Here is a 12,308-nt window from a genome sequence, read left to right as displayed (position 1 = left end):
TAATATTCCAGAGTTTGCTAGTTTGTTTAACTCTCAAATAGGTGAATTTACCAGTGCAATCAGCAGCCGTACTATTTGGAAAGAATGAAAGTCTTGGCAACTGATGATGCGTAGTTGAGGAGCACTGAGATAGTTTTTTTTTTTTTTTTTTTTTTTTTTTAGCCCTTAAGGTCTAGTAACTTAAAGACTTTTATTAGGCTAATCGGATGATATTACACATTCCCCAGGGAGAGCCAGTGTTAAAGGCTTCCAATTAGCAGACAGTCACTTTAGCATCACACTGATGTCCCCAAGCCATAATGAGAGTGTACTTTATGTTCCTTGTCTTTGGAGAGCAAAAAGGATTGAGAAAGGTCTATTTTAACAGCGGCAACGGTTCCACAGTTGCTTTAATCATTTATAGCCAAAAACTTTGACTGCATATCTTTGTTGTCCTTTGTTTAGCTCTCCGTTTGTCAGTCTGTGTCAGGACCCGCAATTTGGTCCACGAAGATTTTGAATCGGTGTGTCAATAATTAGCATGAATAATGCTTTTGTCCAAAAGAAGATTGTTTCAAAAAGTGTGTCTCAGAAAGATGTGGTCTCTCATTCCGTCTGCCTTTTATGCAAAATAAATAAGCAGGTCAAGTTGTTAATACTAGCGAAAGGTAACATTTAACAAGTATAAACATGAGTTGTTTCTTTCCAATAATGTGTAAAGAGAAGTGTTTATAAGACATGCTTGGCCCAAGTATTGACTATAACCAGGAATGTTGTGTTATTGCTAAGTGGGATGGAATACATCCCAGGTACATTCACTGTCCTTGTATGGGCAGAGCATCCAGGTTAGAGAAGTGCTGTATTGTTCAGCCTACATGTCTCAATGTCATTCACCACCATTCACTCTTCATCTTCCCCCCATCATCCCTTCATGCCAAGGCTAATTTAATCCTGGGGTTATTGATTGTGGGAGCATTCTCCCAGGCTTTCTTTCAATTTACTTCAATTTCATCATCCCAGTGCGCTTCAAGACTGCCTCCTCAAAAAGGGAAGAAATTCTTGTTATGAGGGTCCTGATTCGAGACTGGTTGACAAGTCCCACCACCACCACCACCACCCTCACTTCCAGCCCCTTTTCTCCTTTCTCCTTTTGATGAGCTGCTCTTTCCCAGTTAAGTGGATTATTACAGTAGGGATAATTCTTGTCACATGGCATTATTTGGATGAGGTGAATAATTGAAATTTGTGTCTGAAAGGATTTTATCTGGATGAGAGGAAAGGGAGTGCTGGCAGGGTTGGGAGGGCAGAGAGAGAGAGGGAGTAAGAGAGAGAGAGAGAGCCCACGTTTGTATAACATTAATGTGCACATGTGCATGTCAGACAAGCCAGTGTGTCAGACTGGGGACACCAGTCATGTTAACAGGTTCTGACTCACCTCGCCCAGATCAGCAGGCCCTGGCACACTGCACGGCATGGGCTCTCCTCTGTGGCAAGAGGGCCCAGCTCAGGGGCCAGTGCCACAGCCTCTGCCAGCAACCAGGCCACAGGGGCAGATCTGGACCTGCAGTGAGGGTGGGAGAGCCTGTGTGAGTGTGTGCTGCATGGTTGACTGGTATACCAGTCACTGCCAGCCGCTGCTGTTGCCTGTGGCGCTGCTGTTTGCTCGCTCTCACCCCGACTCTCCCCCGTCTATAATCCCAACCCCCCTCCCACCTTCCGCTCATCCCTGCCACGGCCATTACCCCTGCCTGTGTCTTGGCTGGTATTTCCCTGGTCTTTGTGCTCTCTCCCTACAGTGACGCCCTGTGCTCACTCCTCATCTCCTTCAGTCGCTTCACCCTTTAAATTCACCCGAACACACAGCAACATTATCTATTATGATCCCTTTGATCACATGATAAAACAGGAAATGTATTGATATAATATCCAGGAACATAGGAGGGTCAATATGTAATTGAGGGACTTGTGAAGTCCATGGGATATATCTTGCTTACATTTTTATTAAAAGTAAAAAAAACAAACACATTTTTTAATGTTTATTATAATCATGTCTTTACAAAATCCATAATTATTTATTGTGGAAACAACCACTTATTAATAAAAAATGACTGGATATCACTAAAATGTCAACTAAATAACTGTCCCAATTTATCAACAACCACCTTCTAATCAGCAAAACAATAATAAAATGAGCTGATTCAAAAATAGTTTTGATTATGTTCTTTTAATTATGTTGAGATAATCATGACAGATATTTCTTTTTTGGCAAAATATCAAATTTAATATGGAAAATAACATTGTGTCCGTGTCCGAGGAATTTTTCAATTTCGTTATCGTTACAAAAACACCTCTCAAGAAAGTGTGTTAATTAAAAATCACATGACCTGCTCCACATGATGTCATTTCCTCCTGAAGAAAAGACTGGCCACACTCCAAGGCTTTCTGACTTATTTAATATAAAGTAGTGTGTGAGTCCAGTGGCATGTCAGCAAGTTTAATGCAATATCTTTATAAAAATAAAGCTTTCAATTTCAATTCTATTTAATTGTATATAGAATATTTAGAAGAGTCTTTGTCTAAAAATGCCATGTGGTGTTTGGCTATAGCTACCATGTTGATTTTAGGCCTGAAAACAGCAAAAAGTGTCAGCTGTGATACCTGTCAACTATGTAACTAGAAGACCCACAATTATATATTGACCCAATGGGGAAAAAAAGCAGCTTTAGTTATTTCTCCAGTAGCAGGCCACAGTTTCTTGTCTCTCTGTTTGCATTACTGTCAGATGAAAAAAGTCCCACATTTTGAGACTAGATGTATTGAAATAAATTGAAATATTTCCTCACCATAAAAGCTGCACTGTAGTCATTTTTCAATTTTATTTCTTTTTTGCCCTCATGAAACAGACTTTAGATAATAAATAGATGTGAAAGAACAGTGATGATTACTTATTACATTGGTGATAGAAAGATTAGGCCTGCATCTTAGTCCTTTTTACTATCATTCTGTTCATTGTTTTTCCTGACTAATCAGTTAATTATTTTGCTAATTAAAATCTCAGAAAATGTAAAAAGAATCACCTTTCATAATTTACCAGTCCAAGTGATGTCTTCTATTCTTTGCTGTTTCCAAATATTTGTCCAAAAACAGATTTTTGGATTACTTTCATTTAGAACAAATAGCCAGACATCATCTAAACTAAACCCAGAGAAAATGAGCAAAAGTATTATTTTACTAATTGTTACTGATTATTCTTCTTCCAACTGATTTATTGTTGTAACTGTAATAAAAAATATGAAGTCAAACTGTTCAAGCTGTTTTAAAATAGTTCTCATTAAGCTCACAGTAACTGTACCTGTGCTGATGTCAGAATCATCGAGTCAGTTTGTCCTGAACATTCAGCTCAGAAAGGGATAAATGTTGGCGCTGATGAGAAACTTTTTGTTGCTGTGTTGTTATGTGAGGTGTCATGTGGGTCTGCAGCTGATCTACAGGAGAGCTGACCCCTAATAAAATATTTCTGAGTATCCCTAGTAGGATTAAGCTCGCTCTTTGCTCTCGCCACGCTGAAAAAAAACCTCACTGGCCCTGAACGAATAAGCGTGTTTGTGTGTGGGTCTGTAAGCGTGCTGTTTCTGTGCAGGAGGTGCATCTGTAGCATTCACACAACTCTGTGTGTGCATGTAGGCACAGATAGCGTGAACTGGGTGTGTGTTATGTGTTTAGGTTTGGGGATTTTAGTACAGCAGAGGGAGGGGAAAAAGAATTGTAAGAAGAACATCCCCGGTCTCACAGCAACTTCAAAAGCTCTCCTTCCCCAGGATATTAAGCGACTGTGATGAAAAATTTAGCAAGCGTTAAATAAGCTGCTTTGAAGTGATCTGTTTTGGCTCAGCAGTCTCCAAATTTCCGTAGCCCCTCTGCAATAGCCATCTTACTATAGAGGGGGAATAAAGGAACAGTGTGTTAAGTGCAGCAGTTGTGGGGGACCTGGCTGGTTGGCAGAGGACGTGCCAACAGTAATTGGTGCAGCTGAAGACATGAAGGCACGACGGCTGCAACTGTCCCCTTTTGTCGTTCTCTGAATCTTTTTCTCCCTGTTTCACCTCTCCCTCCCTGCAGGCTCTTTTTGCTGAGCCCTGTGAGTCGCAGGCAGACAGATGTTCCTCATATGTTTGCTCTGAAAAGAGATTTTTTTTTTCCTTGACTTGCGCGTGGGTGTAACACAAATGTAACACAGCGGTGACACCAGGAAGTCAGAGGTTACGCTCAGGTCTTGACTCAGTTATATTTTTTGCCCTTAATGACTTTTCCCCCGTGGAACATGTGTTTATAGAGAGATCTATCCTTTTAACACCAGCCTCTCTTATGCGTGTGTGTAGTTGTTTCTTCACAGGATTGGGTAATTTACTCAATTTCCCTTCCTTTAAAAGGAAAAAAACTCCTGAAAATACAGTACATTGTAAGTGATCGCACCTCTTTACACCCCAGCTACCATAAAGCAAAAATAACAAGAAGTTAATCTCTTACTTGATAATTCATATTTCAATTCATTTTACATTCATCACTTTTAAAACCATTACTTTAATTTTTGAGAACTCCAGGTTTCAACACGCTCCAAATTAATTATTGGGGCAGAATAAGAAATGGGAGTCGGTAATGAGTCTGGTATGGTAACTCCATTCTGTCAAGAAACTAGGCTACCATTTAGTTAGTCAAGGGAACCTTCTCTGAGATTTTCCTTTTTTCCTCTTTGCTCATTACTTTAATTGTAATTGTAATCCTTTATTGGAGCTGTCTGCAGTAAAGGAGAGTTATGGTCCGAGAGGGGGCGCGAGCCATGGAGATATTTCATGATTATTGAGGAAGACGGTCACTAGGTGGCAGCCACTAGTTCGGCCTCGCTGTAATTACTGAGTGGGAAGTGATGGTGAGAAGCTCTGTGCGTGTGTGTGTGAATGTAAGGGTGGGAGAGGAGAGATTTCTCAAACTGTACCGCACTCCTTGAAAGAGAAAAGTCGAGTAAATCCGATCACCTGCTGTCTCATAGCCGCTAGAATTTGCATCCTGTCTTGTTGACTGTAAACATGCTGCACGCTCTGCAGAAGCACACATCAAAGGCATGTCTTAAAAGCATCCATCTTCACATTTGTGTGGGTGATTCTGAATAGATGGATTCTTTCTGAATGTTGTTTGAAAACTGCATTAACAGTGTGCGCTAATGCTGAATGTATATGAAGTGTGTAAGTGCAGATGGCGTCTCGGTGTGAACTGTGCTCATAGTTTTACAAAAGAAACCTCTGCGCACCACAGTTTCAGTGGTCGCGGTGAAGTTTTCTCTTTGAAAAGCATAAAAGCTCAATTCTCTGTTTCACAGCGCTCATTGTGCATCATGCGCTGTTTGTTTCGGTGGTTAATGACACAGGAAGGGCCCTCCATTTTATTGTTGCTGTGTTGCACTTTTTCCCCTCCTCGCCCAACCCGGCAGCGAGCCTCCTTAGAGGACTCTGTATGAATTCTCACTGTCATGTCCAAGGACGAGTGGCGCAGGGTCAGCTAATTGCTTTTATGATTATGATTTCACGTCAGATTTATCGTGCATGCTCGGAGCACATCTTCCAGGTCCTGCCGACGTTGCTGGCTTGGATGGGGAAAATGAGTTTACAGCTTCTGGCTGTGACTTCTTGTTTAAGTGCAGGTCACACTTTTTGAGTCATTAGAGTTGAACGCAGGGGGTGAATCACACGGGCTTTTCCTGTAAAAGCCTCTGTTTTCTATGTCAGTAACTGTACTTGTTTTTCTCATATTTGCCCACAAAAGAGCATTTTCTTACTTTGTCTTCAACATGTGCTGAAGTTTGGAGGTCATGAGCGAGGAATGACACAGACAAGGATTTTGGTTTTTCGGTCTTTTGAACTTTTTACGAGCCATAAATCTCTCATCTTCGTTTCTGTTCACAGATGAAATCATTACGCTTATTCCCCTCATAGTATGCCAGAATTATCAGTTGACTTCTTTTTGATGCTGGTGACTTTTTTCTTTTTTTTTTCCCCCAATGGTTCCACCCACCTCTTTGAAAGTGATGAGCACAGATGAGTCCAACCCATTTTATAAATTTTTTTCATTTTGTGGTTTCTGCCTCGTGTGCTGAGCTGGACTAGATCTGCGCTGCCAACCCAGACAATAGCGTTTTTATTTAGCTTTGGAAAGAACTGAAAGGCCTTTTAATTCGCTGTAAAGTTCATAGTGAATGAAAAAGAAGCTGTTGTCACTGCATGCCAATAATACACATATTTTATGTAGATGGAGGTTCATGTCATAACCCACAGCTCTTGATTTGTTGCAGTAATTTGACCTCGCTCTGACCTTCCAGGCTGGGCCGCAGTGTGACTTGTGACAGATGCAGCCTGGGAATATGGTTTGGATAGTGTTCCAGTGCTCAGAGGAATGTTGAAGCTAGTTTTACGCAAAGTTCATTTCGGAGACATATGTAAAGTCTGTGATTAAGCTGAATTCAATAAACTTTAATGAATACTTAGGACTGTATTTGTAGGGTTTTTGTCTCTGTGAGTATATTAATGTGAACAGCATGGTAACAGAGCTGTAATTTCCTATTCTCCCACAATTTAGTGAACTGTCACAATATGTTTACTTAAGAAATGATAGAAATACGACACCAGTTTAATTACAGCATACCCATTTTGCCTCAATATACTTGGGAAAGTGGCCTTATTGAGCCGAGCTTCCTTTATACTCTCTATTCTGCTTTGTAATTACTTCAGCTTGATTTATCGTCTTTTCTTTGTGTTTATGGTTGTAAACTGCTCGAGTGAGTAACTTGGTCTGAGAGTGGCTTGTCTCCTTGCAGCGAGGCTGGAAATCTCCCGATGAATCTGAGATGTCTCTGCTGTCAAGACTGCTCACATCGCTCTCAGCCTCCAATGTCACTTTCAAGGCATAATTACACAAGTTGTGTTGATTAGTATGAGAAGCAATTACGGTGGCTTTCCGCCGCAAATGGAGAATGTGATGGCTCTTGATTGACAGGAAGCATCCTGGCTTTAATAAGAAAATGACTATGGTAATTCAGGTACTGAGACCCTTTGATTTGTCAGCATCTTTCTAATTTTTGTGATGTCCTCTGATTTTAATGAACATGAATTTGATTGAATCTCCCTTCATTTCCCCTGTCCCTGCACCTGTCTGTCTCCCCTCTCTCAGACCAGCTAGCGCTCTCACAGGGGAGCCGTATGCTTTCAGAGTTATCCCAAACAGTCCTGCTGCTGATGCTGAATTATTTTTCTCTCTATGAATCCACTGTGTGAGAATACGAGAAAAAAAAAAAAGGAATTAATGAACCACACGCAATTTTGGCACACTATTCCAAACGCCTTTTAGAATATCCGTGCTTTCACAAGTGTAGAAATCAGAGGAAAAAATTATTTGTAATTGACACTTTGGGGAACATTTTTTTCTCTTTTTATCTGGCTTCCCAGTAAGTTATTAGCTGTTAATTTGTCGGCAAGCTCCCCTACAGCGCTAGATATTTGTTCAAATGCTGGGATCCCCTCAGTGCATTTGTAACTACACTTCTGAAAACGCTGCCCTGTCTAATTATGTAATATAATACTGCCTTTTAGGCAAGTTTCTTTTAATTGAATAATATTAGTGCAAGCTAAGGGTACGGTAGTGGAACAGCAACACTTAAAAGAGCCATCTATAAAATACATAATGGTGCTGCAGCAACACAGCAGTCCAAAGCTTTTACACTAAGATCTGTGTATTTTAGATATTTGAATATGGGCCAAACATTTATGCTGAAATTTGATTGGCCCGAGCCTCTGTCTCATATTTCTTTCTTTGTTAACCACAGTTGGCCTAATCAAGTAATTCCCTGTTTGTCTTAGTAACCCCCTATAGAGTCATACATGCATTCATATAATAAAATAATTTGCTCTTGCACTCCCTAGCCCAGCTGTAATTTATATGAATTGAATGAGTGCTGCATTGTGGAAAAGCACGAGTGGACCAAATGCTCGTTTGTCACCTCTAATAAATGTTGGAATGTAAATTATGAACTTATGCTTCAGATGTAAATGCACTTTATTCCGGTCCTTTAATGTAAACAGCCCACTCCAATACATTAAGGGGAAAGGGGGAGGGCAGAGGGGTATTAGATTTGGAATTTTGACTGTTTTCACAATCAATAATAAACACAAAAGAGCCTAGATGGAGAACGTTATAACATATCTGAAGTCGCCTTCATAAATTATTGCATGAAAGCAGGCTTGTACACCAAAAATGTAAATACATTAATGTTATTAATAATGTAGTGACTAATAGTTCTATCAAGACTGTAATAGCAGTTTAATGGAATATGACAGCAAGAATGTATTACACTTCTTACATTTAGACGGGACCTCACATGACATTTATCAGAGATTTCTGTAACAATTTTTTTGATTATTTTGTTAAGTTAATTGCTTCTTTTCCCCCGAACGTCTTCTCTGGGAGAGGGGGCAAAAAACTGGTAATGGATATTAATTAATATGTGTCAGTTTTCTGGGTTTGATTAAAAATAATGAAAGCAAAATGCTAATGGGATTTCAGAGTTTCTCTGTGTGTGGCACCCTGAGATTGTGGCTTTATCTGCCGAATCTGAAAAAAAGAGATAGTGTGCCGTTCTCTATGACTAAAATCAAAGTGACAGAATGCAGAAACCGAGATAAATTATCTTAAAACCTGCTAAAATAGATCGGTTTACTGAAAATATCGCAGCCTAACTTTAAAAGTGTGATGCAGAAATGCATTGCCCGGAAACGTTTTCAGTGGGTTACGATAAAAACGTGAGCATGTTTGTAGTTCATCTCAAAACTACATCATTCTCACCTGCAGCTGTAGGAGTTTTTTTTCTGAATGAAAGGAACACGTGAATCATTTCTGACAAGTTGCTGTCTTGGCAAGTTATTTTTCCGGCTACTGTGATGTCTTTCTAATATATAATTCTTTGCCCGAAAGTCACTGTTTGGGCTTGTTTTTCAGAATAGCTGTGAAAGGCCAAAAAGCCCCACTGTAAAGAACCTCAGGGGGGTTTTGGCCTCTTTCATTTAAATTAGACCCTCCTCATGCATCTTTAAACTTGAGCTACACTTCTCTTGACACTGATTATAGCTGGATGTCTATGCCTTCATCCATAGTCCACTACAGTCAGCATGCAGAAATCCTGGCCCAGCCCTCTTTGTGTCTGCATGCACTCTTCAGCAGAAAGAGGACTTCTTCAGAGCTATCATTAAGGCAGGGCACAAGTGTTGATCAGCAGAGAAGCAGAGGTTGGCACGGTAAAAAAGCAACTGTAACCACTGGCACAACTGACAATTACCCAACACCTGGACTGGCTCCCCTCCCTAGCATGTGCGTCAAGACTGTCGACTTCTTGTTAATGCAGTGATTAACAGGAAGATTGCATTTGTTTCCCCATGCAGCTCTCCTGGCAGCAGTACTTTGCTTTCTCTTTGATTAAAATAGTAGATGGATGGATGCAATGCAGCTCTGTCATGAACTTCAAAAGGAAGGGTGAGAAAGAGACGACAGAAATGGAATAAATAGGTGAGAGTCTGAGGCCTTTCTGTTCTCTCCAGGCTGTGTTTACTGTGGACTTTGGGATTTTAACGGAGCTTATTGGTGGCCTGCAATCCTGTGGAAGGAGTCGGCCAGCACTCGCAGCTGCCAGCAGGCTTCGGTCGTCCCCAAATATGATCAGATTTTTTTAGAAGTTTTCTTTTTTTGTTTTATTAACTGCCACTACATGATTTGCTTCCTGTCTGTCGCCTCTAACATTTATAGCCCAAAAGTGCGTGGAAAGTGGTTTTAGGTATCATGGGGATGAGAAAAGGGGAAGTGAAGGGGCTTCGTCAAACAGCCTGTACTTTTGAACCGCAGAGAGTGGCATTGTCATGTGTTTTCTGTGTCAAGGTCGACAGAAAATGTCAGAACAGGTGTGCGTCTGCTGCTGAGCTGCTTGCCAACTCAGCCCCTTTGCTGTAACACGCCACCCCGTGTGACATTATAGTGGTTCACTGTGGGTTGTCTCCTCTCCTCATTCTTTTGGAGGAGCCTGGTAAAACACGTATTTTCCCTTGTCGCCACGTGACTCGATGTCGAGGTAAGACGGCTGTTGACGCCCAAACTTTGACCACTGCCTCAGATTGTCACGTAGTCACAAAAAGTACGAGTGATGTGCAGCGGTGGCGTGCAACATTCCTTTCTGATTACTCCTTTTTCTCATGCAGCTACTGTCGGTTCTGTCTGCTTAACTCTGCCGTTTTAGGAGGCCCAAATTGTCATGTAGATTATTTTTCTTTAAGTTAAATGTCGGTCCTGACCTTAAGAAGAATAACGAGTGCCTCTGAATTTAAAAAGCAAACAATTATATATCTAAAGAAAGCACACAATTGAACAAACATTATTTGTCCCTTCAGCCAGCTGGATGGAGTACTAAGTGGGCGTGTTGAATTCATATCACTGTCATGTATAGTAACTTACGATCTACAATAGCCAAAAAATGCAGCAAAACCTGAAAAATCTGTCAGAACTTCTCAGAGGAGGTGGCTGGTGTTTAGGTGGGGCATGCATAAGCCAAATGTTGCACATGCTTTTGTCGCTTTCAAACATTTTATAGCCAATGAATTCTCCAGTGTGTAGATTAACTGGTTTGCAGAGGTTGAAAAGGAGAATTATACGATCGGAGGAGCGGCTTTGTTTGTTTTCTCTGACATCTGGTTAAATACGAAGAAAGACAAGTGCTACCTCTGACCCTCATAATTGTTGTTTTTTTTCCTGATGTTGTCAGCGTCACACTCTTTTTATGCTTATCCCGCTGTCAGCGTTAGTGCTAGTTGGACGCCTCCAGAAAAAGGGAGAAATTGCCAACATTTTTCTTTGTCACTTAGTGTGATCAGGAACAGACTCTGCTTGCTCTCTTTCTCCAAAACCAAATGAAGGCCTACAGCCTTAAGTTTCCTCCCTCGTTTGGTGGTTTCAGTCTGACTTGTCTGCCACTGTAGATGTGTGGCCCATTGTCTTGGCAAGTGTGTCTAAATGTTTCTGACAGGTCTCAGTGAAAGACAGGCCGCAGGGGTAAACTGCCAGGCTTTCCTCCCCCTCCTCGACGTCACTCGCACAACCCCTGGCCAGTAGATGGCGATGTTCATCTTCTCTGACTCTGCTCCCACCTCGATGCATCTCCCTTTATGCCATCCTTCCCCTCTCCGTCTCTCTGTGGCACTCGCTGAGGAAAGAGGAGTCTCACCCTGTGTGGAGGGTCATGCCACCAATTCCTGGCCCCCTTTGAAGACCATGAAATTGCTGATCCAAGACACATGATTAGTGCATTCAGCCTATTGACTGGAGAGGGGTTGACACACGATTACAATGTCACTGGAATGTCACAATCTGTCTAGTTGTCTTTGTGAGCAGACTCTCATCCGGTGGCACGGTGTACCCAAGAAGGAATAATTTGATCAATAAAAGGACACCTCTCTCTATTGTCACTGGCCTCCCTATTCTACTTTTATTAGTCAGTTGGCAGGCTGGCAAATCTGCACACAAAACTGATGCCAACTCACTGCATCTTCAGCCCGGCTCCCTGCTTTATTTGCCTATCGTAGTGCTTCAGTTCAACTCGCTTTGCTGTGCGTATTGCCGGGTTTGTGTGTGCGTCTGTGGGTGGGTGCTTCCTCAGTGAGAGGAGCAGTTTGGATCAACAGAGGAGGATAGGCTTGTCACTGTAAGTTGGTTGTGACGGAGGCAGCTCTTCTCCTGACACCACAACACAACTTCTGTGGTGTGTCGCTTGGACACAAGCTTCGCGTTGTTTGCTGCTGGTGCCGCTTGCATTTTGCCTCAATCAACTAATTGAATGTGAAAGGCCAGCGGGCCTTGATGATATGAAGGACAACACAAAGAGCAGTGGCAGTTTTAAGACTTTGTGTTTCTTTATGTTGTCGTAGCCGGTTGCTTCTCCCATTTCTGTCCATAAAAAGAGTGTTTACCTCTCGCTTTAAGTTGATCAATTTGAGACAAAAAGTTAGATTTCACGATAGAAATGTTTGGCATGGGAGTGTTTTTTTTTTTGTTGCAGTGTAGAATTTAACACATACAGTTTGCTTACTGGAAATTCAGTATACTTGTTTTGTTTTTTAACAGCATTTTTCATAACAAATGTACTTTCTAACCACATTTTATCACTTTTCATTCATCTGAATTATCGATGCGAGTTCTCTTCCGTTTCCACAGTTAAAAGATTCATGAAGCTGCTTGCCATCGCTGACATA

At 41.4% G+C, this 12,308-nt stretch overlaps 1 protein-coding gene across 1 annotated transcript in view; it reads left to right on the top strand.

Annotated features, from left to right (window-relative positions):
- pex14 (peroxisomal biogenesis factor 14) overlaps positions 1-12,308 on the top strand; it is a 47,350-nt gene that overhangs the window by 1,811 nt on the left and 33,231 nt on the right.

Source organism: Acanthochromis polyacanthus, chromosome 6 (assembly GCF_021347895.1).
Source record: "Acanthochromis polyacanthus isolate Apoly-LR-REF ecotype Palm Island chromosome 6, KAUST_Apoly_ChrSc, whole genome shotgun sequence".
NCBI classification, from domain to species: Eukaryota; Metazoa; Chordata; class Actinopteri; family Pomacentridae; genus Acanthochromis; species Acanthochromis polyacanthus.
Note: the sequence above shows the minus strand (reverse complement) of the source record. Positions and strands in the feature narration are given on the sequence as shown.